The sequence below is a fragment of the Cryptomeria japonica genome, chromosome 3 (assembly GCF_030272615.1).
Source record: "Cryptomeria japonica chromosome 3, Sugi_1.0, whole genome shotgun sequence".
Classification (NCBI taxonomy): domain Eukaryota; kingdom Viridiplantae; phylum Streptophyta; class Pinopsida; order Cupressales; family Cupressaceae; genus Cryptomeria; species Cryptomeria japonica.
In genome coordinates, this window is record NC_081407.1 from 594,443,423 (window position 1) to 594,462,473 (window position 19,051).

General features: G+C 37.0%; 1 protein-coding gene across 1 annotated transcript in view; it reads right to left on the reverse strand.

The window, feature by feature from the left end:
- LOC131078624 (threonine dehydratase 1 biosynthetic, chloroplastic) overlaps nucleotides 1-15 on the reverse strand; it is a 60,044-nt gene extending 60,029 nt beyond the window's left edge. The window contains exon 1 of the mRNA XM_058016372.2: nucleotides 1-15. This exon is cut by the window's left edge and continues 559 nt beyond it. The gene's annotated coding sequence lies outside the window, so the exon portion shown is untranslated.
- Nucleotides 16-19,051: the final 19,036 nt, after the last annotated feature.

Here is a 19,051-nt window from a genome sequence, read left to right on the forward strand (position 1 = left end):
TTAAGGAGGGAATATCAACGTTGGTCATGGTCATGTGGAAAATGCCTAAAAAATATGTCCCGTCAGTTACAGTCAAGCCACGCGCTTCATTATTTTTGTTAATATTTAAGGTTGGTAAGCGGGAAGACGACACCTCGTGGACAGTAATATCCATGTTTGATTCTGTTGAAATAGTTATCCCCCGCGTGCGTAAAAGCAGAGGAAGAGTTCTTTTGGGAAAGTTAAACTAGCAATCGCACACCAACGTTGAAGAGGTGGGGAAGGGTAATTAGGAATTTGTTTTATATATTTTTGTAGTATATAAGATCAATTGGTAAGTTATCTGGAAAATATGTTGTTTGTGTAATATGTATTTCAATAGAGAAGTGATAGTTTCACATGTACTATACATTCACTTACAAGAATCCAAATACAATTGAAACAAAACTTTTCAATTAGGAAGATAACCAAGTTGCATATCAACAAGATCATGTTATGTTTGCAATAAGGAGAGAGGGATAGAGAGGTAGGGATAGAAAGACGGAGAGAGAGATCAAGGAAGAGCAAGAGTGGGGTTAAGGAGATAGAGATAAAGATGGAGATGGATATGAAGAGGAGAGGGAGAGAGAGAGAGAGAGATAAATATATGGAGAGGGGGAGAGAGGGAGAGAATGAGAGAGGGAGTTATGGAAAGATAGAGATGAAAGTGATATAGATAGGAGAAGAGAGAGGGGGACTTATAAGGGTAGAGATACATGGAGAGATGGTGAGATAGAGATAAGAGGGAGAGATGGACAAAATATGGAGAGATAGAGATAAAGAGGTAAAGAAATATAAATATAGAGGTCTAGGAAGATATGGAGGGGGAGAGTTGGATGGACAAAGAGAGATATATATGTTTGGATCTATAGATGGGGAGAGGAAAAGATAGAGTGGGAGAAAAAGAGGGAGACAAAAAAATAGAGAGATGAGGAGAGAGAAGGGGGGAGATAAAGATAGAGAGAGATAAGGAGATAGAGAGGGAGAGATAGAGAGGAAGAGTTAGAGAAATATAGAGGAAAAGGGGAAGATAGAGAGATTAGATGATGAGATAAAGTGATAGAGATACAAAGAGGGAATATAAGGAGAGAGGGGGGGGGAGAAGGAAAGAGAGACAAATAAACAAGCAAATAGAAAGAAATAGACATAAACAAATAGAGAGGGAGAGTGGGAGAGAGAATCAGGGGGAGATCAAGAGGGGGGGTAGAGATACATAGGAAGAGAAGAAGAGAGGTAGAGATGTATGGGAAGAGATAGGGAGAGATAAAGAGAAAATATGTGCACTATCCTTTAGTTCCCTTAAATTTCCATCGGAAATTGCATAGGGCGTTTTACATTGAATATGCATGAAGTTAGAAAATATTTGTTTGGTTTGACTTAGTTTCAATTGATCTATTGTATCTTCTATCTCGCTTCCTCTATTTGTACTTGTTTCTCACCTTTAGGAATCTTAACTTAGACTTTACTATTATTTTCCTTATGCCTATAATTGCTTTGCTTTAGTTTCGCATGATGTTCTTGATTATGTCTAAATAATATTAAAGAGATTCTTAATACTATTAAAAAAAAAAGTTAGTATATGGTACACAATTCTATGAATTGAACTCAAAGGTTCTTGAATTGAATTTGCACCTTTAACCTTTCAAAATTTACAAACTTAACTTCTAAAGAGCCATCTTTGCTCTCAATAGAGAAGAAAACAACAAATGAAAAAATAAAATGACAAAAAATCAATAGCTCAGATCATTTTAATCATCTTACCTTATACTTAGATTTAATCAACTTTTGATTATAAGAATTAGCTTGCTTGTCAATGTGTTTACAATAGGGAGTGAAAATGAGTGGACAACATTTGCATATATTCTCAACTATTAAAGATTTCATAAAAAGGAACCTTTGTTTTACTTTTTTTGAAAAATTTGATGCAATGAAAGATGATTTAATGAAAGGAAGACATGTGATCACATGAAGACCAAACAAAATGACGAAGTCATTATATTTAATTCACATAAAGTAGTTCTTTAAACATAACAAAATATATATTACTTATATAATATTTTATGTTTGTTTCTAATAGTATACAATTTGTAATTATAAATATAGAGATGTAAGAAATAATTTTGAATATTAAATTTATAATATATTTCATATAAACGCATAATTCAAAATATAAAAAATTATCTTTGTATACTCTTAATACATATAAGCTCAACCTCTCAAAGTTTATAAAGTTGTTAAAACTAGCTTCGGATATGATTCAAGTGATCAGATTGTCAGTTCAAATAAAGGAAAGCAAGTGCAGACCTAGAATCAAGTTCAGAGTGCTCCAGAAAAGCCTGAGAATAAAGGAGAAGCTAGTGCAGAAGAAAGAGTTCAAGAATCTGAAAATCATGAAAATCCTAAGACTCCCAGGTATGTAAGGCTAAATCATTCAGAGAATCAGATCATAGGTGATAAGAAAAGAGGTGTGATGATTAGTAGAAGAATTGCCGAAGAGTATTGCTTTATTTCTAAGATTGAACCTAAGAATGTTGATGAAGCATGTAAAGATAAAAATTGGATTAAAACAATGGAAGAAGAGTTGAATTAGATTGAAAAGAATAATACATCGATTTTAGTTCCCAAACTTAAGGATAATAATGTAATTGGAACTAAATGGGTGTTACGAAATAAGTTGGATGAAAAAGGTGAAGTTGCTAGGAATAAAGCAAGATTTGTTTATAAGGGTTATTCTCAAATGGAAGGTATCACTAGTACATTTGGGGTTGAATTCCGACAGTAATTCGTCAAATTTTCGACTGCATTTCGTCGGACAACCAACAAAAAATATCGTCGAAAACTTGTCATCAAATGTTCCGACATTACTCAAGGCCGTCAAAATTCCGACGGACACCAGGACACCTCTGATGGTGAACGTGACCGCCATTCCGATGAGCCAATGTCGTCGAGCATATAGCATGCCCGTCAGACGTGTTAGTCTTTCCCCTTCGGAATTTAGACGGTATTTTGCCACCCATCCGACGAGCCAATGTCGTCGAGCATATCACATGCTCGTCGGAATTTCGACAATCTTTTGCCACCCATTCGATGAGCCAATGTCGTTGGGCATATAGCACACCTGTCAGAATTCCGACGGTATTCTGCCACCCATCCAACGAGCCAATGCCATCGAGCATATAGCACACCCGTCGAATGTGTCAGTCTTTACCGTCGGAATTCCGACGGTCTTCTGCCACCCATTCGACGAGCCAATTCCATCGGGCATATATCATGCCCATCAGACGTGTCAATCTTTCCCGTCGGAATTCTGACGACGTTCAAATTATTTTTTAAAAAAAAGAATGATGCTAGTTTTTAGAGATTGCAACCTATCAATAGGATTTGCACAGAGATTTTAAGGATGGAGGAGTCATGGTAGAGTACAGAGCAATTGCTAAACAATAAATTCCAATGTCAATACAAATAGAAAATTCCCCCTTTGATACATAAATATTGCAATCAACTTGTTTGTAGTCTAGTGAATGGATGTGAAATCTCTATAGTTGTCTAGCACATTCATTATTAAATATGACTTGCCAATATGGTAAATCGGCAAACTATCATGGACTCCTTAGAGATTGAATTTTGTGGCTCATGATCGTCGTCTTTCATGGGATCATTATCTTCAGCTTCGATATTCACACCTCTATGTTCCTCCACTTCGAAAACCATATTCTCCGGGTTGTGTTGATCCATATCATGCGCTCTGGGGTGCTCGACCTATATAAAAAATGATCAAAATAAATAAACCATGATCATGATCTCATCATCAAGTGATTTCTTATGTATATAAATTGTTAAAATGATATAATGAAAAACTTACCAATGGATGATATTCATGTCCCCCTTCGATGTGACCATGTAGCCTACAATGTTTCTTAGTTGCTTTGATTAGAAGTCTTCTAGTCTTTAACCCCTTACAAATTTTGCAGGGACAATAACATTTTCCATCACCTTTTCTTTTCAAGTTAGACCACAATCTAGCAATTGTCTCCTTATTTTGTTGTTCGTTGATATTATCTGACATGGTCTTTCTTCACAGGCAAAAAAATCGGGCTATAGATCTAGTTATATAGAAGTTGAAATGTTAGTTATGAAATAACGTTTCAGTATAATATACCAAATTAAATTACTTGAACATAGAAATAATGCAAATTGAACCAAAACCATTTAACTCTTCTTTTTCATCTCAAAACATATCTAATGGCTTTGTGGTGATTTAGAGCAAGTGATATGCTAATGGCTTTGTGGTATGCAATCCTTTTATCATATCTTAAGTTGACTAATGTCTAATTGAGGTAATCCATGAGTGTCTAATTCAATGTTGTGAAGTCATCGAGAGTATGGTGATAGTCATCCTTATAGGATCCTCTCAATACTGTCCAAATTAGTGATAAGTAAGACAAAATTCTCAGTCACACCTTGGGTGCAAGTGAATGATATTACATATACTTTTGGGATGAACACCATTGAGAGTCATAGACCCAAGTTAGTCTAAAAGAAAAGTAATTATCCATTCCCATGCTCATGCATTCTTACATGACTAAGAAAGGACAGTTTATGTCATTCCCTACCAAGTTTAATAACTTCCTAATGTTGCCCTTGTGTATCCTAAACATTGGAGAGACCTTATTTGACTTTCCTAATCAATGTGGTTGTTGTCCTAATATGAAATATTGAGTTCTACCCTTGCCTCTGCATCAAAATTCTCACATCATGTTTCTTCACCAAAACACACTATTAATAATCTTCCTCAATACCCTCAATGGCCAGGCCTCAAGCATTAGGCCTAAATACACATCGACTTGCTGACTCAACCATCCTTCCAAGAACAATAACTTTGCCTACTCAATTCACTTGAAGTCACAAACCGACCTCACAACTCTTGAACAACCTTGTACTCTTAGGACAACAACCTTATACCTTCATTGAAAACTCAACAACCCTTACAAAGACAACATGTCACTCCCTTCAGCATAGTGTCCTTCACAAAAATATGCAACACAAACATACTAAACAACTATTGCCAATACATTGACAAATTTCTACAATTGGAATTTATCATTGCCTATTTTATCATCTTGGGTTGTCTCTGCACTTTTGTGGGCCTCTTCAAAATTTATGATCATTTATATTTTAATGGTTGCACTATAGATTTTTACCTACTTGACTTTATACTATTTAGGTTTTGTTGCAAGGCCCGTTTTAGCCTACCTAGCTCCAACTGAGGAAAACTTGTCAAAAGTTAAAATTTGGATTTGTTTTGATCCTAAAGTGTGTTCTAGGTCCTAGTTAATTAATTTTCAATAATACTTTTAATTTTTGGGTCATTTAGTCTAAAATTGCAAAAATTGTCAAATTTGCAAAAAAGTTGTCAAGCAACTTTTTCCAAAAATGCAAAAAATGTAAAAAATCAAGAAAAGGAAGTTGAAAAGCCATTTTTTTGGCCCATGTCAGTTACTTTCAAGATCCTAAGGCCTATTTAGGTCAAATGAAGCCATAATGTATAGAATTTTTGGTTGAAGAGCAAGTTTTGCATGAAGAAATTCACTTTTTTGCCTTGTTTTCTGACTTTTCAGTCTGAAACACACGTTGTGCATCAAATTTTGTTCATTATCATGATTAAAAAATGATTGAGAGTGAATCTAGTTTATTTTGGTTTGATTTTTGTAAGTTTTCATTCTAATTTGTGTTAGTTATCTCATTTTTTGTAAAAACCAGTTAAAACCCTACCTATGGTAAACTGAGTGCAAGAAAAATTTAAAACTTAGCAATCCCATGATGGATTGGGCTAGGATGTAGATATGTGTGTTGTTTCTATGCATTATTTTTTAGTCCATGGGTGCAGCTTCTTGCAAGAAGGTTTGACATGGTTTTGGGGCAGATAAAGGTCTGATATCAGCATGTATCAGTCCATGCATGAAGTGATTTTGTAATTATATGATGTATGGGAGGATGGTGGATGAATTAAATGGTTGGGAGGTGTCATGGGATACTATTGATACTCAACTCATTGAAACCCCTTTCTATTTCATGGTTATTCAGGCTATTTACATTGCTTTACATAGTGAACCCATGCCATGCTTGACAAAATCTCAATTATTGATAGCAGCAGTCAACTAAACTTTGTGATATTCCTCCAAAGGCAGTCTCTTTTATGATTAAAACATGTGATGGATATGTTCTTTTCATGCCTAACAAGTTTTTTTCTCGGTTGAAGAACAAGACTTAGTTCACAGTCTTTATTACATTGCTTAAACCCTTGTAAAACACTCATACTCGGTGTGTGGTTGCATGCCAACGTTTTGAGAAGCAAGGCTTGAAGGGGGGAGTTGTATCACAACTTCAATCCACTCTAGAAACCATCCCATACATGAATACAAACCTTTTGTTGACTGTCAACCAAACTATAGACATAATATAGTGCTTATGGCTGAGAATTATTGGTTTTGGTGAGGTTTTACCTCAAAGACAGATTTAGCAACTTGTGTGTAGTCTTAAGAAGGAATACAAAATCTAAATGAATTTTAGAACCAACACAAAACACTCCTCAATGGTTAGTACAGATAATAAGAGAGGGAAAATCTTGTTTCATGTTTAATGCAGTCATAAGACAGTCTAAAGGGCAGATTACCCTCAACTGATTGGCCAAAACACCTTGCTAAGTGTAATCTTCTTTTGGGATTGAGTTATCCTTGCATGGGAAGAGAGAGTCAGAGTCTAATTCAACACCTCTTGAAGTAAATTCTCAGTTGAACCATTTATGAAGACCATGTGTTGGGTATCTCAGGCTTATACACAGTTTAAAGACAACCTAGCTCAAGTTTCCTATTAAGTATTCCCTCTAGCATTTTGTGTTACTTTGGGAGGATGGTAATGGTGGTCAAATAGAGTTAGGCTTTCCTTGAAGCATAGAACCACTTGACACTTTTGAAAGTTACTAGGAGTAGAAGGAAATCTTTATTTATTTTTTTGTCTCACTGGCTTTGTAGAGCAGAGTTTAAAACCTTCCTAATACTATCCTTTAGACTACTATTAACCCAAGAGCCAAGCATTCCTTGGGACTTATGGGAGTGTACACAAAGTCCCCAAGTGTCTAAATACAACGTTGGATTGGGTTGATTCACATAATGAGTCATTCCTTATGAAATTGTTAGTCAATCTAATGATGTCCTCGATGGTATCAAGTAGAGGAAACATCAAAACTACTATGCACTAACCTTATTGTGTTCTACCCTTAAATGAAGAGATGAGACTTTGGATTGTTCAATCACTTTTAAAACAATGATAAGGTGTTTGTTCATTGTCTTTTCCTTGTATCTAACCTTACTATGACTGTAAAGAAACTTGAATCCTCTATCTAAGTGATTTCATGCTTTGAGTCTCTTTTTTAGTCTCTTATTTGTCATTTTAGCCTTCTTCTCTATCACACTTGGTAAGGTTTTGAGTCGTAGATGACTGTATGTGACTATAGTGTCACATCTTGCATATATAATGACCAAAAGTTAGGAATAACAATGGTTAAAAAAAATTAAAATTAGGGTACGATCTAATGACCGAAAGCTGGTTGCAAATAATGAGAAAATTCAAAATGGACAGCATTAGGAGGAAACAAAGCTATATACCCTCAGATCAAAGAGGGTCTCAAAACTTAGAAAATACTAAAATTGTCCTTCTCCATAGAAAAACAAAGAACCAAACTACTGAGGATTGCAGTTTTCCCACTGCTAATATTTAAAATGAATGTTTTAGGCCTACATGAGGCTAATTTAGCAAACACAAAGCAATAGATAAACACATTATTGCTGAGAAGGTCCCACAAATTTGATAATGTATAGTACAATAGCTTACAAGGATTATATCATACTTTTAAATAATGATTGGTATAAGGATTATAACATACATCATTTGGAAAGAGGCCAAGTTAGCAATAGTTATCATCAATCAAGGTAGAGTTCTGAGTTTGAAATCCAAAGGTTATAAAGTTTGCATAAGAAAATATGAATATGACAGAGATGATAGTGCATAGAGAAACTATAGTATGCATTAAAAAGGTACAGTGAGGTAGCAAATAGAGAAAAAAATTGACCATGTATCTCAATAAGGAGCTAGTAGTTTTGATAGAAAGAATGAAGGTTAGAGACTAAAATAAGAAAGTATCCATCTTATTGAAGGCATTCATTGCAAAATAGTTAAATACATGGATGAGATAGAACCATGCTTAAGAAAACAAAGTTGCATAGAAAGACAATTCCACCAAGATATCATCTCAATGAAGAGAATCATGTTTTCAAAGGGGACAAAAAATTCATGATTGAACATAGTGATTTAATTCCCTATGAAGTCTGGCATTTCCTTATAAAAATTTAGTTATCTCAGTAATAAAATAGGGGTTTAACAAAAATATAGTCATGGCAATCATTTTTAGAGATCAAAATTAGTTATCTAGGTACAAAGAACAAAGTCCAATGTCCAAAAGATGTAGTGAATTATATTTTTGTCAAATGGGAAATTCTTAGTAGTTTTGCTTGTGAGTTAATGCAAAAGGGAAAAACTTTTCCTAGTTTGAGCGGCAATATTGGTGAAAACAATCACAAAGCCAGTCTTCTATAAGCATTAAATAGTGATGCTCTGCAAAAAGGATGTTAGGATATTGGGAAAACAAACACAAACACACAAGAAACATTCCAAGTGTTAGTGTTAGAAAATCACAAATCAAATATTATCCTAAGCAGGCATATCAAGAGACACACAAAACACAAAACAAAAAGCTTAACAAATATAAGAAATGCAATAAGACATCTCCAAATGCCCTCCACCATGTTTGTAGCTACTCCTCCCTTGTTCCTCTCCTCTCCAAGTTCCCAAATGAGTGTAGCTCTTAGTAGCTTTTTGCACTATTTTGGATGTCTTATGGAGGTTCAAGATTGTAATGAAAGCTTGTGAAAATGCAAATGTGAACAAACTAAAATGAGATATTATCTAATTATGTAATGTTAATTTTAACCCAAAAAGATAAATGTAAATTATTATGCCAAATGCTCTCTAAATTTCACTATAAATTAGATGCATACAAGATTTCAGGATTATATATGTGCTTGAGAATGCTTGAGGATTTGAAAATGAGGAATATGAGCTCTATTTATAGGTAAAATGGAGCAATGAATGGTTGAGATTGAGTAATCTCAAGAAGGGCCAAGATTGATGGGTTTATGATCTTTGTGAGGACTTTCAATCCAATCCCAGGATGACAAATGTCAACAAGAGACGGGTTGAGAGGGGAGGGAATAAGCATTAAATGTTTGATATGACTTGAGGGTTAACTTGGGAGGTAAGGTTAATGTTTAGTTGAATGAATAATACCATTATCCAATAAATAATGCCTTTATCCAATGGATAAACTCTTGTGCAAGAGTTAGTGAGGATAACCATGGTCAAAGCAATGAATGCTTGAAGAGACCCATGAGTCAAATGAGGGTTGAGTTAGAGGTAAATTCTCTAACCATGTGGGTGAGTTGAGTTAACCATAAATGGTTATGTAAAAGCCATTAATGGTCATGTAAGAGCCATTAGTGGTTTGGAAGACTTTAGAGGTTAGCTTGTTGATCACACAAAGCATTAAATGTTTTTCAAAGACTTTGGAGCCTTTGAGAAGTGACCTCAAGTTTCTTAGGAATGTGACAATATTTAAGAAATGGGGTTAGGCTAATTAGGAATTATTAGAAAGTGGTTAGAAGGGTCTAGAAGGGGATTTAGGATTGCAAGTGGGTTTAGTGGGTGAGGGAAATTAGAATTTTAATTAAAATAAAATTAATTTATTTCAATTGTAGTTGCAACTTGCATTTGTAGGAGAATGCAAGTGGGGGGAGTTTAGGGATTTAAATAAATGTTTTAATTTTTATTTAAAAGAGGAAAGGGGATTAAATTAAATAAATATGATTTATTTATTCAATTGATTGTGAATGTGGTTTAATGAATTAATTGAATCTAAATTGAATAATTTATTTAATTAATAGGAGAATGGTTGAGGATGAATTAATTAAATATTAATCTAATTAATTGATTATTGGTGGTTTATTAATCAAATAAATAGTAAATATTCATTTAATTAAATGGACAGATTTATGTGACTACATTTGCCCCTCTTTGAGATGGTGCGGTTTATCGCATCGTTTCAAAGAAAGAAAAATAGGCATGAAGGAATATGCCCCATAAATGTTAATTTAGTGGGTGGTATGCCCCCTTGAGAGATGGGCCGAAATTTTTTGAAAAATCGGGCGATCTCTCGAAAAAGAACGAGAATTGGTGGGGAGGTAGAAGAGAAGAAAATAGAAATAACGGTGAAAGAATAGAAGAAATTGGAGTTAAAATGGAGAAATGAGAGACAGTTGAAGTTCATGGGGACCACGGTGGTGAGCGGGGTGAAATTGGTTTAGGGATAGAAGGGTATATATGGAGGGAAGAGGTAAAAACAGGGTCATTTGCATCCATCTCCATAGCGATTCAGAGCTCTGATAGTGACTTTTGGTGAGAGAGTGAGTAGCACTCAGCATGCTAGTACCTATAGCAGATCATCAACTAGAGCAAATCCGTCGATTCCAGCGGCCAGATGACTATGGACCAGTGGTACACAAATTTGAATTTTTACTTTTCATGCATTTTTTAGATGTTTTTACAAGTGTCCAAGTCCAACTAAGACAATAGCGCTAAAATTGTGTTTTAGCGCGATCGTCACCTAGAATAGCGCTTTTGTGCCGCTATAGCGCACTATTGGTTAGTGGTTTTAGCGTTATTGGTTGTTGTAGCGCAGTCATGAAGTAGTCTTAGTGCTAATGTATTTTTAGCGTGATTGAGTCAATGTTGTAGCACTATTGCCATGTTATGTCGCATTTGTATAGGTCTTGTAGCGCTTTTGTTGTTTAAGTGCTAGTGTGTAGTGGTTTTAGCACGATTGTCAGCAGAATAGCACTAAGGTCTGAAAAATAGATGCCCCATTGTTAGGAAAATGATCTCCTAATGCTTGTATTGGGTGGATGGATGGATAAGTTGTTTTGAATCATAGCAACCCCGTTGAGACTAGGTCATTATGATAAATGTTTGTTGTAGTCTAGGTTTGCTATGATCGCTTACTTGTTGAGACCCGAAGATACTTGATCAAAGTATCTGTTGATATTCTAGGTTTAAAGTTAAGAAAGTTTGAAACAAAACAACTGATGATGATGTTGATGTGTGTGTAGGAGGATCTTCCTATTTTATAGATGCAAGAGCGGCATTCGACCACGCAGCAACTGCAAGATCAATTAACTAAGGCAGAGATTGATTGTGTCGCAACGACTGGGTTATATGACATGATGCACATGCCTATGATTCAAACGAATCACGGACTAGTGACGACATTAGCTGAGCGGTGGCACAATGAGACCTGCACATTCCATCTAGTGATGGGAGAGATGACCATTACATTAGAGGATGTGTGGCGTATTTTTCACATCCCTATCCGAGGGGAGCTAGTGACATATGACCAAGGTTTAGGGACAACAGTTGTACAATGGATGTTCATAGAGGACGTCTATATTCACGATGGTTCGATCGTGTGGGAGGATATAGCAGTTTTATATGAGCCATTACCAGCAGTATTATCAAGCTTTGTCAAGGGTTTGTTGTGCCCCGATCGACGATCGCATGGACTAGTCGTGGGTTGGGGTCGGGTTATTGAGCGCATGGTGATGGATGGGACCCGCTATGCATGGGGACCATGCGTGTTGTCACACTTATACAAGGAGGTGCATGAGGTGGTATACCAGGAGACGAGTTCATTGGGGGTTGACATTACTTTGCTACACATCTGGGCATGGGAGCACCTACCAGTTACATGACTGACGTGTCTAAGATTTAGGGCGGTAGATAAACCCTATGTGTATATGTACGAAGGTATGATGTGTTAGCCCCACCTGGGGAAGTTGGAGTGGTGGCAGCGGGTATTAGATGATTTAGATATGGTGATATGGAGGCCATATATTGAGTGTGAGCCTTGGGAAGATGATGCAAAGGCCTTGCCATATGTTTTTATGACACAGTTTTTGATTGGTAGGACATCCTACAATGTGGACAGGTACCTGGTAGAGTGATGAGACAGTTCGGGTGGAGGTAGGATTTGTCGAGGGGATTAGGGGAGTATGCAAGGGAAGTACGGGAGAGATTCTAGTGGGGGCCAGTGTTACCATATGATCAGGCCTTAACCGAGTTTCGGACCTTACAGGCGAGACCATGGCATATGAGGTTGGGGATTATGGATGCAGGAGTGACAGAGGAGTATACGCAGTATCATGTTGTGCATCCTATTATGCGCATTTCCGATCCAACTAAGTCAATACCATCTTTTGAGGATGATAGGAGATAACGACGGAGGAGGAGAGGAGGCAGAGGAGTAGGAGGAGGAGGTAGAGGTGATGGAGGAGGAGGAAATGGAGGTGATGGTGGTGGGGGAGGTGGTGGAGGAGGTTTTGGGGGAGTAGGAGGAGGTGGAGGGGGTGGGGCTGGTGGATTTAGGGGTGGGAGTGGATTAGGAGGTGGAGGTGGTGGAGGAGGTCGGTTAAAAAGGAGAGGGAGGGGTGGGAAGCCATTGTGATTGTCATAGGGTATTTGATTCAGGGAGCAGTCAGAGTAGGCGGCAAGGATATTGGGGAGGGAGAGGCGCTTATGGAGATGGGAGAGGGAGTTGTGGGTGGAGGAGAGGGAGCTACAAGTGGAGGAGAGGATCCTGTGGGGATGGGAGGAGGAGACCTGCGGGAGCATATGATAGTATATTTGCAGAATCATTTTACAACAACCTAGGAAGAGCTAGAGGAGATGGAGGCAGAGATTGTAGCTAGAGATATTCAGTTGTTTGTATGGGAGTAAGAGTTGACAGTAGTGAGGTGAGAGTGGGATGATGTTCTGGATAGGGTAATGCAGCTATAGGAGAGAGTTCGGGCCTTGGAGGGAGTACAAGGATAGGTTTCAACGACTAATTCATTGGTGATGGAGTTATAGTGGGCAGGTGGAGAGGTTGACTATTGGCGGGGTTTATATGAGCAGGCGGTGCCATCCAGTCAGTGAGCACTGAGTTATTCACAGATGCATCAGCCAAGATCAGAGTGGTCTCAGAGGATGCAGAGCAGTGGTGGTGTTATGGTCCCTCCACGACGAGATAGTGTTGGTGGAGCATGGGATAGTGGTGGTGCAGGGGGTGATGGTGGTGCAACATCTGGCCAGAGTGCCATTTGAGAGAGATTTATGTACTTGTTACATTGTCATTTTTGGACTATGACTTGGATGGCTCTTGGTAGTTGATATACTTTTGACATCATTGTACTCTGATACATGTATGCTTTTGCAAGATTATATATGATGATATATATGAGGAGATCACTTATTTTGTGATGATATGCGTGCTGATGATATGTGTGGATTTATGCAGGATGATGGTTATGATTTATGCTTATAGATGATGAGATGCATATTGTTATAGATGATTTTTGCTTTCTATATATGTATGATGATGATGTTTATGATTTCAATATGCATGTTTATGAATGTGATGCTAACATGTGAATGTCGGTTAATAAATATGATGCTTTATTGTAATGCTTTATGTATGTAATGCCATGATGACAATGTATGCATAATGATGAATGAATGACGCTACCTATGAGATAGATAGTACTTGTGTTTATGTTGATGATATGATGATATGCAGTTGGGTGTTTGTAAGATGAAAATGTAATGAATCAAATGGTTTTATGTAAATTTTCAAAGATGGTTAAAAATGTATGAAAAATGGATAAACAAATGTAAATACAAATGTTTATGTGATGATCTTAAATGAATGCACTTAAAAATTAAAAAATGTTGAGACAAATGTTTATGTTTATGATTCTAAATGACTTAAAATATGACTAAGTGATAAATGAAAGTGAAATGATAATGCAAATAAATGCAACTAAGGGATAATGAATAACTCAGGCACCTTAATGCAATTAAAAGGATAATGAATGCATCTTAAATAATCCAGATGAAACTTTAAGATGAGAATGAAATGAATGAGTATAAGAATATACTGGATGGATAGATGAATGTACTTGACTAATAGAAAAATAAATGCAAATGAATGCAACTAAATGAATGTACTTTTAAACAAACTTAAATGATGATGAACGATATTTAATGATTTAAGATACGACTAATTGTACCTAGATGACTAAATAAATGTACGTTAATGTCTAATGATGGAAGTAAATGAGATGACTGGAAATTTATCAAAATGAATCTAAATGCCCTTATTGCAATGATGAAATGATGCAATGATGATAATGTAAGTAAATGGTAATGAATGCAACTAAATGATAGTAGATGCACTTGAATGAATATCTATAATGGATGTAATGAACCTACATGCCAGTAAATGATAATGAACTAGATTCTTTTAAATGCAACTAAATGTAATGGAATGATGATGCCATGTGTTTAGGATAGATGAATGCAAGTTGGTGAGAATTTGCATGATGCAATGATGATGTATCAAAAAACTCCATTATAATTGTATCCAAGATCCATTCATAAATAACATCTCGTATTTTAACTTGTTCACATTTGCATACAAAAATATGAATAATGAATGATAAATGGATGGGCGATATGAAACGGAATGCAATATAAACAGATGAGATGGAATGATGATCCATAATGCTTTATTTTTCATCATTGAGCATGGTAGTATCAATCTTGGACGAGGCAGTAGGAACCAAGTTTGGAACATTGTACCTGTAAGCAAGCAGTATAGATAAAACATGATGGACCCTCCATTCTAGTTCATGTGCAGATGGTCGAGGTATACGCTATAGTCAGTAAGCCATAGTGATCCATGACTAGATTTTTGCATATGATCACGTAGCTTAGTGAACTTCCCACATAGACACCATTAGTACATGCCCCAGAACTTCATTGGAACTATATACACCTAAAAAATGGTCTGAAGATAATTAATTGAATAAGCAATTATTTAATTAATCTCCATCCCCAATTTAATTGAATTCATCAACAATTTGATTAAATCCTCCACTTCCATCTACTTATTAATAAATCTAAGGATTTATTAAATAGGTTCATTTCAATAACCCCCTTTGATTAATTAATTCTCCTCCATCAAAATCATTCTTCTAATTAGAGAGTTTTTTAGTGGTGAATCTTTGCCAATTGGCGAATTCTGCGCGAATAGTGAGGGGCACAATCGTGGTCAAATCGCCCAGAATTTTGAAGAACAATGCAAATATTTGTAATTTGGTTTCGCCATTGACCACACACCATCGATGTGCATGCCCATAATATTCACCTAGAATCACTCGGATGTGGGTATTAGATCACCTCCGCTATTCGCCAATAATAGTAAAATGACCATGTACCCAGGACCTAATTTGCCAATGGTAAATTAAATGTTCATTGTACGCGTCGGCCAAATTCGCCAATATCAATTAAAACATTATAAGCATTCAAGGACCCATTTCGCCCTACTTAAATTATATGTTCATTGCACACCCGCACAATTCGCCAAAAATGCAATTAAATTAAATGTTTATTGGCAATTGCGACGCCCGGGCCCCACGCAATTCGCCAAAAATGCAATCATGGATTGCTATAAATACACTATTTCTTACACTCTTTCTTACAATTTGTTCATGTCTGATTAGTAAATTGGGAGCTCTCGGAGTCTCGAGTCTCAATTCGCATTCCGCAAATTGAGTTGGAAAGTCGAAGTTCATTGTAGGGCAGAGGGCCAGAGTTACAATCCTGCAACACATGCCTAGGCATTCATTCCTAATTCCTGATTCAGAGAATTGAGAAGGCATAAAGGTGAGTAATCATTTCTTCATACTTGATAGTATTAGTTTTAACTTTTAATTCGTAGTGAGAGGTCAAGACTCAAGATGTCACATTCAGACATGGGTGAGACTCCTCAGGGTGGTGAAGGGATTGAGATGTCACACAAGGGTGAGACTAAGACTCCTCAGGGTGGTGAAGGGATTGGGATGCCAAACAAGGGTAAGACTCCTCAGGGCGGTGAAACTGAAGGGATTGAGAGGCCATCAAAACGCCCAAAACCTAAACTTAAAGATACTACCATAAAGTCTTTCTTTGGAATTGGCAAAGTTTCTGGTCCATCAACTTCTGCACTTGCAGAAGCCATTCACAGTAGCTCACCACCACCACAAGGTGGGATTGTCATTGAGTTAAATGCATCAAATGAGGATGACAATATCGACACGATAGAAGATGTTGTAAGGGATACACACAATGAGATAATTCACTCGGATGCAAATGCTAGTACTGAAGATGATGTTGGTAGGAAGAAAAGAAAAAGGAAAGTAAAACTGGGGTGAGAGTGGGAGATGACAAGGAGTTTTAAGATTGATTGGGTAGCAAAGTACCCATTCATTGAACTGGTCCCAAACAATGATGAACAACCAACAGAATGCAGGTGAAAGATTTGTAGCTGGAAAACAAAAAGAGAGAAGAAGATGCAGCTAAAGCTTGACACCATAGAAAAGCATATTGGTAAGGTTTATGAAAAACAGATCATAGACGGAAAGGAAACACAAGTAGTAAGATGGAAATAAAAGGAAGAATGTCTTCATGTTAAGTATGCCGTGGAATATGAAGAGCATAACCACAAAACAACACTGATTGGTAATAGTGGATTTGGAAATACAATCAAGGTTGGGCTTGAACATGCAGCGAAAGATGCAAACCTGGCAAAGACTGTTCAGATGAGTGTTGTTTTTCATATTATGTCGAGAGGGCATCCTATGAAAGATTTCCTAGAATTTAGTAATTTATTATCTTTTTTGAATGTTCCTCACTATCCTATGTCACATTGGTCAATAAAAGCTAGATGGGAAATGGCAAATTGTCTCACTGAGGTGGAAAAGCAAAATTTACAAGAGAGTGTAAAAGAGTCAAATTTCATTTCATTATCCATAGATGAAGTTACTGTGGTAGATAACACTGCTTGGGTTTGTATGCATGTGTATACTATAAAAGAACACGTCCGCCGAGCTCATCTACTCTGTGTTTGTAAAATGAGGGGCAATTCAACAGCAGAAAATTTATATTTGGAAGTTAAGAAAGCTTTGAATGAAATTGCTGGTATGGATGACTTGACAATTGCCAAGAAGTTGGTGTGTGTTGGATCTGATGGAGCTACAGTAACGCAAGGTCAAAGGACCGGTCTTTGCGCAAGATTACAAACTAGTATTGCACCATACATGGTTGGCATTCACTGCATGACCCATCGAATCAATTTAGCATATAGAATTGTAAGCAATTTCCCTACAGTGTCAAAAGTTGAAGATCTGGTCCACGAGATCCACTCATACTTCTGCCGAAGTCCTAAACGTTTTGCAGAATTTTAGATTTTTGCTGAGGGAGTAACAGGAGGAAACAAGCTTCTCAGGGATGTTGAGACCAGATGGATATCCTTGCATGGACCAGCGGAACGAGTTCTAACAAAATATCAATCATTGATCAGTCTAATGTATGAGCAACGCCTCGTAGTAGACAAAGCTCCTGATCTCTTACATAAGTTAAGTGATATAGAGACTTTGTTAACTTTAGCGAGTCTTCTCCCCATGTTGGATTCAATGAACAAACTTGTTAAGAAAGCCCAAGATAGAACTATGTATATCAATGAGTATAGAACTCTACGTAAAATGACATGCTTGAGCCTAGATGGTCTATATTCAGATCTAACAGGGCGAAGCCCAAATTTTTTTAGGTGGCAAATAATTACAAATTTGAATCATGCTGAAAATTTTTTACATTTCAATACCAAAAATGAGCTATGTGTCTTTGTAAAAGGATTTCAGATACCAATGCACCAATCTAAGACGAGCAAGTGAGGCAGAGCACTACCAGTTAAAAAGGAAGATTTTGATAGGATTGTTAAATCTATTAGTGATAATTTGAAGTCTATTGCATATGAACTTTCAACTAAGATTCATGAAAGATTCCCTCAAGAAGAAATAATTGAAGCCATGGGTTGTGTGTATCCTCAATTTTGGTATTCAATTGGAGATAATCCAAATGATGCAAAGATGTATCATAAAAAACTAGAGGAATTGATATTGACATTTTCAAAAGATGCATATTGCAATGGACAACCAATAGAAGGAATTTTAAATTCAGATCTGTAGTGTCCTAAAATTGCGACACTTGCAATTTCGACTGCATTTGGGTCTTCACGATGGCGGCGCAACGTTGAACCTGAATGGAGACCCCGAAACCTATTTACGACATCAAAAACTGCATTTTTCTACACCTTGGCCTGATCCTCCTTGCACCCTGCTGTCTCGGAAGGTGGGACCATGGCGCCCAATGCCCTGGTCCTTCAGGACCATGGCGCCTAACGCCCTGGTCCCTCAGGACCATGGCGCCCAGCGCCCTGGTCCCTGGCCCTATTTTGGGCCCGGTCTCTTGTAAGGCATCGAGTCTTCAAGTTTGCAATTTGGAAAATAATGTTCCTAGGTCGGCCTAAGGTCGGAAAAATCAGTCTCCTAACCCTAATTGACAAGTATATAAACTACATTTCCCCTTTCAGAAAAGGAGGAGGAAAAACATATGTGTGCAAGACGCAAAAGCGATAGGCAAACATTCAAGCATTCAAGCATTCAAGCATTCCTTCAAGCAATTGAGCATTCTAAGTCTCCATTCAAGGCTAAGTGTTGCATTCAAGACAAGGATTCAACCATTGAAGAGGAGATCACCTACAACATATAACATACAACATCATTACACCTTCGCATGTTGCAGGTACGCGACTGTAATTGAAGATCTGGAATCCTTGTGCAGAGACGAACAGATCCCCCTTCATTTCGCGGATTTTTCGGAGGACCGTGTGCACTCCGAGTGCCATCGTCCTATCAACTTTCGCTCAAATTTGCAGGACAGCTTCATCTCAACA